This window comes from Oncorhynchus masou, chromosome 2, assembly GCF_036934945.1.
Source record: "Oncorhynchus masou masou isolate Uvic2021 chromosome 2, UVic_Omas_1.1, whole genome shotgun sequence".
NCBI classification, from domain to species: domain Eukaryota; kingdom Metazoa; phylum Chordata; class Actinopteri; order Salmoniformes; family Salmonidae; genus Oncorhynchus; species Oncorhynchus masou.
The window spans coordinates 13,687,711-13,693,710 of NC_088213.1; positions in this window are offsets into that span (position 1 = coordinate 13,687,711).

Sequence of the window (6,000 nt, forward strand, 5' to 3'; positions counted from 1 at the left end):
ACTAAGGTGCTCAAACCCTACATCCCAACCCGAGCCACCTCTGGTCTCTTGGCCCAGTCAAAGCTTGCATCATCTTTAAGATCCTGGTGCTTGTCTACGGAACAGCAAGGTGAACTGCCCCTACTAAGGCGATGCTCAAACCCTACATCCCAACCCGAGCCACCTCTGGTCTCTTGGCCCAGTCAAAGCTTGCATCATCTTTAAGATCCTGGTGCTTGTCTACGGAACAGCAAGGTGAACTGCCCCTACTAAGGCGATGCTCAAACCCTACATCCCAACCCGAGCCACCTCTGGTCTCTTGGCCCAGTCAAAGCTTGCATCATCTTTAAGATCCTGGTGCTTGTCTACGGAACAGCAAGGTGAACTGCCCCTACTAAGGCGATGCTCAAACCCTACATCCCAACCCGAGCCACCTCTGGTCTCTTGGCCCAGTCAAAGCTTGCATCATCTTTAAGATCCTGGTGCTTGTCTACGGAACAGCAAGGTGAACTGCCCCTACTAAGGCGATGCTCAAACCCTACATCCCAACCCGAGCCACCTCTGGTCTCTTGGCCCAGTCAAAGCTTGCATCATCTTTAAGATCCTGGTGCTTGTCTACGGAACAGCAAGGTGAACTGCCCCTACTAAGGCGATGCTCAAACCCTACATCCCAACCCGAGCCACCTCTGGTCTCTTGGCCCAGTCAAAGCTTGCATCATCTTTAAGATCCTGGTGCTTGTCTACGGAACAGCAAGGTGAACTGCCCCTACTAAGGCGATGCTCAAACCCTACATCCCAACCCGAGCCACCTCTGGTCTCTTGGCCCAGTCAAAGCTTGCATCATCTTTAAGATCCTGGTGCTTGTCTACGGAACAGCAAGGTGAACTGCCCCTACTAAGGCGATGCTCAAACCCTACATCCCAACCCGAGCCACCTCTGGTCTCTTGGCCCAGTCAAAGCTTGCATCATCTTTAAGATCCTGGTGCTTGTCTACGGAACAGCAAGGTGAACTGCCCCTACTAAGGCGATGCTCAAACCCTACATCCCAACCCGAGCCACCTCTGGTCTCTTGGCCCAGTCAAAGCTTGCATCATCTTTAAGATCCTGGTGCTTGTCTACGGAACAGCAAGGTGAACTGCCCCTACTAAGGTGTTGCTCAAACCCTACATCCCAACCCGAGCCACCTCTGGTCTCTTGGCCCAGTCAAAGCTTGCATCATCTTTAAGATCCTGGTGCTTGTCTACGGAACAGCAAGGTGAACTGCCCCTACTAAGGCGATGCTCAAACCCTACATCCCAACCCGAGCCACCTCTGGTCTCTTGGCCCAGTCAAAGCTTGCATCATCTTTAAGATCCTGGTGCTTGTCTACGGAACAGCAAGGTGAACTGCCCCTACTAAGGTGATGCTCAAACCCTACATCCCAACCTGAGCCACCTCTGGTCTCTTGGCCCAGTCAAAGCTTGCATCATCTTTAAGATCCTGGTGCTTGTCTACGGAACAGCAAGGTGAACTGCCCCTACTAAGGTGTGCTCAAACCCTACATCCCAACCCGAGCCACCTCTGGTCTCTTGGCCCAGTCAAAGCTCTCTGTCCTGGCACCCCAATGGTGGAACAAGTTTTCCCCTAAAGTCATTACACCGCAGTCCCTGCCTATCTTTTGAAAATATCTGGGACCTTACCCTATGAAGAGTATCTTACCTTAAAGAGTATCTTAAATAACCTTCATAGTGCATTTGGGCAGGTAGCGTTCTCCTGGCATCCACCAAACCCAGATTTGTCCATCGGACTGCCAAATGGTGAAGCGTGATTCATCCCTCCAGAGAACGTGTTTACACTACTCCAGAGTCCAATGGAGGCGAGCTTTACACTACTCCAGAGTCCAAACCCAGATTTGTCACTATTCCAAAGTCCAAATGGAGAAGCGTGATTCATCCCTCCAGAGTCCAATGGAGGCGAGCTTTACACTACTCCAGAGTCCAATGGAGTTTACACAAGAGTCCAATGGAGGCGAGCTTTACACTACTCCAGAGTCCAATGGAGGCGAGCTTTACACTACTCCAGAGTACAATGGAGGCGAGCTTTACACTACTCCAGAGTCCAATGGAGATGAGCTTTACACTACTCCAGAGTCCAATGGAGGCGAGCTTTACACTACTCCAGAGTCCAATGGAGGCGAGCTTTACGCTACTCCAGCCGATGCATGGCATTGCACATGGTGATCTTAGGCTTGTGTGCGGCTGTTTGGCCATGGACACCCATTTCATGAAGCTCCCGACAAACAGTTATTGTGCTGACGTTGCTTTCAGAGGCAGTTTGGAACTCAGTAGTGAGTGTTGCAACTGAGGACAGATGATTTTTACACGCTACATGCTTCTTCACTCGGCGGTCGCATTCTGTGAGCTTGTGTGGCCTACTACTTCGCGGCTGAGCCGTTGTTGCTCTTAGACGTTTCCTCTTCACAATAACAGCACTTACAGTTGACCGGGGCAGCTCTCGCAGGACGAACTGACTTGTTGGAAAGGTGGATCCTATGACAGTGCCATGTTGAAAGTCACTGAGCTCTTCAGTAAGGCCAATGTTTGTCTATGTCTGCTCAATGTTATACACCTGTCAGCAACGGTTGTGGCTGAATAGCCAAATCCATTCATTTGAAGCGGTGTCCACATACTTTTGTATAGATAGTGTAGCTATCTTAAGATAAGATAAGAGTTTAAATAACTAAAATGTAAACATTTGACATTTTATTGTATGTATGGGTACAGAGATAAGCTAGTCATCAAAAAATAATGTTAAACACTAATATTGCACACAGAGTGCGTCCATGAAACTTGTGACGTGTTAAGCACATTACTCTTGAACTTATTTAGGCTTGTCATAAGAAAGGGATTGAATACTTATTGACTGAAGACATTTCAGATTTAAATTTTTAATCAATTTGTAAAAATGTAAAAAAAAAAAAAAATCCACTTCGACATTATGGGTTATTGTGTGTACAAAAAGGTGCTATCAGGAACCAAAACGTTTTATTTTGCTGTACCCGTAGGAGAAACCTTTGAAGAAACCCTTTTGGTTCCAGGTATAACTATTTTGGTTCCAGGTAGAACCCTTTTGGGATCCATGTAGAACCCTTTCCAAAAGAGTTCTACCCGGAACCAAAAAGTGTTTTCCTATGGGGACAGCCGCAGAACCCTTTTGGAACCCTTTTTCTAAGAGTGTAAGCTGGTGATACAACATCTTTATATTTAATCCATTTTAAATTTAAGCTGTACCACAACAAAATGTGGAAAAAGTCAAGGGGTTTGAATACTTCCTGAAGGCACTGTATGTCAGGAAATGCCTAGGGAGTATGTCAGGAAATGCCTAGGGAGTATGTCAGGAAATGCCTAGGGAGTATGTCAGGACATGCCTAGGGAGTATGACAGGAAATGCCTAGGGAGTATGTCAGGACATGCCTAGGGAGTATGACAGGAAATGCCTAGGGAGTATGTCAGGAAATGCCTAGGGAGTATGTCAGGACATGCCTAGGGAGTATGACAGGAAATGCCTAGGAGTATGACAGGAAATGCTAGGGAGTATGTCAGGAAATGCCTATGGGGAGTATGTCAGGACATGCCTAGGGAGGAAATGCATATGGAGTATGTCAGGAAATGCCTAGGGAGTATGTCAGGACATGCCTAGGGAATATGTCAGGAAATGCCTAGGGAGTATGTCAGGACATGCCTAGGGAGTATGTCAGGACATGCCTAGTGAGTATGTCAGGACATGCCTAGGGAAAAATATGTCAGGAAATGCCTAGGGAGTATGTCAGGACATGCCTAGGGAGTATGTCAGGACATGCCTAGGGAGTATGTCAGGAAATGCCTAGGGAATATGTCAGGAAATGCCTAGGGAGTATGTCAGGACATGCCTAGGGAGTATGTCAGGAAATGCCTAGGGAGTATGTCAGGAAATGCCTAGGGAGTATGTCAGGACATGCCTAGGGAGTATGTCAGGAAATGCCTAGGGAGTATGTCAGGAAATGCCTAGGGAGTATGTCAGGACATGCCTAGGGAGTATGTCAGGAAATGCCTAGGGAGTATGTCAGGACATGCCTAGGGAGTATGTCAGGACATGCCTAGGGAGTATGTCAGGAAATGCCTAGGGAGTATGTCAGGACATGCCTAGGGAGTATGTCAGGAAATGCCTAGGGAGTATGTCAGGAAATGCCTAGGGAGTATGTCAGGACATGCCTAGGGAGTATGACAGGAAATGCCTAGGGAGTATGTCAGGACATGCCTAGGGAGTATGACAGGAAATGCCTAGGGAGTATGTCAGGAAATTCCTAGGGAGTATGTCAGGAAATGCCTAGGGAGTATGGCAGGAAATGCCTAGGGAGTATGTCAGGACATGCCTAGGAGTATGTCAGGAAATGCATATGGAGTATGGGGACATGCCTAGGGAGTATGTCAGGACATGCCTAGGGAGTATGTCAGGAAATGCCTAGGGAGTATGTCAGGAAATGCCTAGGGAGTATGTCAGGACATGCCTAGGGAGTATGTCAGGACATGCCTAGGGAGTATGTCAGGAAATGCCTAGGGAGTATGTCAGGAAATGCCTAGGAAAGGACATGCCTAGGGAGTATGACAGGAAATGCCTAGGGAGTATGTCAGGAAATGCCTAGGGAGTATGTCAGGACATGCCTAGGGAGTATGACAGGAAATGCCTAGGGAGTATGTCAGGACATGCCTAGGGAGTATGACAGGAAATGCCTAGGGAGTATGTCAGGAAATTCCTAGGGAGTATGTCAGGAAATGCCTAGGGAGTATGGCAGGAAATGCCTAGGGAGTATGTCAGGACATGCCTAGGGAGTATGTCAGGAAATGCATATGGAGTATGTCAGGACATGCCTAGGGAGTATGTCAGGACATGCCTAGGGAGTATGTCAGGAAATGCCTAGGGAGTATGTCAGGAAATGCCTAGGGAGTATGTCAGGACATGCCTAGGGAGTATGTCAGGACATGCCTAGGGAGTATGTCAGGAAATGCCTAGGGAGTATGTCAGGACATGCCTAGGGAGTATGTCAGGAAATGCCTAGGGAGTATGTCAGGACATGCCTAGGGAGTATGTCAGGACATGCCTAGGGAGTATGTCAGGAAATGCCTAGGGAGTATGTCAGGAAATGCATATGGAGTATGTCAGGAAATGCCTAGGGAGTATGTCAGGACATGCCTAGGGAGTATGTCAGGACATGCCTAGGGAGTATGTCAGGAAATGCCTAGGGAGTATGTCAGGACATGCCTAGGGAGTATGTCAGGAAATGCCTAGGGAGTATGTCAGGACATGCCTAGGGAGTATGTCAGGACATGCCTAGGGAGTATGGCAGGAAATGCCTAGGGAGTATGTCAGGAAATGCCTAGGGAGTATGTCAGGACATGCCTAGGGAGTATGTCAGGACATGCCTAGGGAGTATGTCAGGACATGCCTAGGGAGTATGTCAGGACATGCCTAGGGAGTATGTCAGGAAATGCCTAGGGAGTATGTCAGGAAATGCCTAGGGAGTATGTCAGGACATGCCTAGGGAGTATGTCAGGACATGCCTAGGGAGTATGTCAGGACATGCCTAGGGATTATGGCAGGACATGCCTAGGGAGTATGTCAGGACATGCCTAGGGATTATGTCAGGACATGCCTAGGGAGTATGTCAGGACATGCCTAGGGAGTATGTCAGGACATGCCTAGGGATTATGGCAGGACATGCACTCTTGAATGGTCAGGTGAGAGCTCACCTTTCTTTTGGCAAAAGATTGAGAGATGTCTTAGTTAATGTGATTTGAAAGGTTAAATATACAACGCTGTCCAGTCCCCCATTAGGCCATGGTGTCTGGCAAGTGGAGTAAAGGCATTTAGTTTGATGGACCGTGTCAGCAGATGCTTCGGTAGCCACTTGTAGTAGCCAGACTTTAACTTATAACCTTTATGTTGAACTATATTTGCTTGAATTCTTGTAGAAAATATTTTCTACCATCAAAGTGAACTGCAACA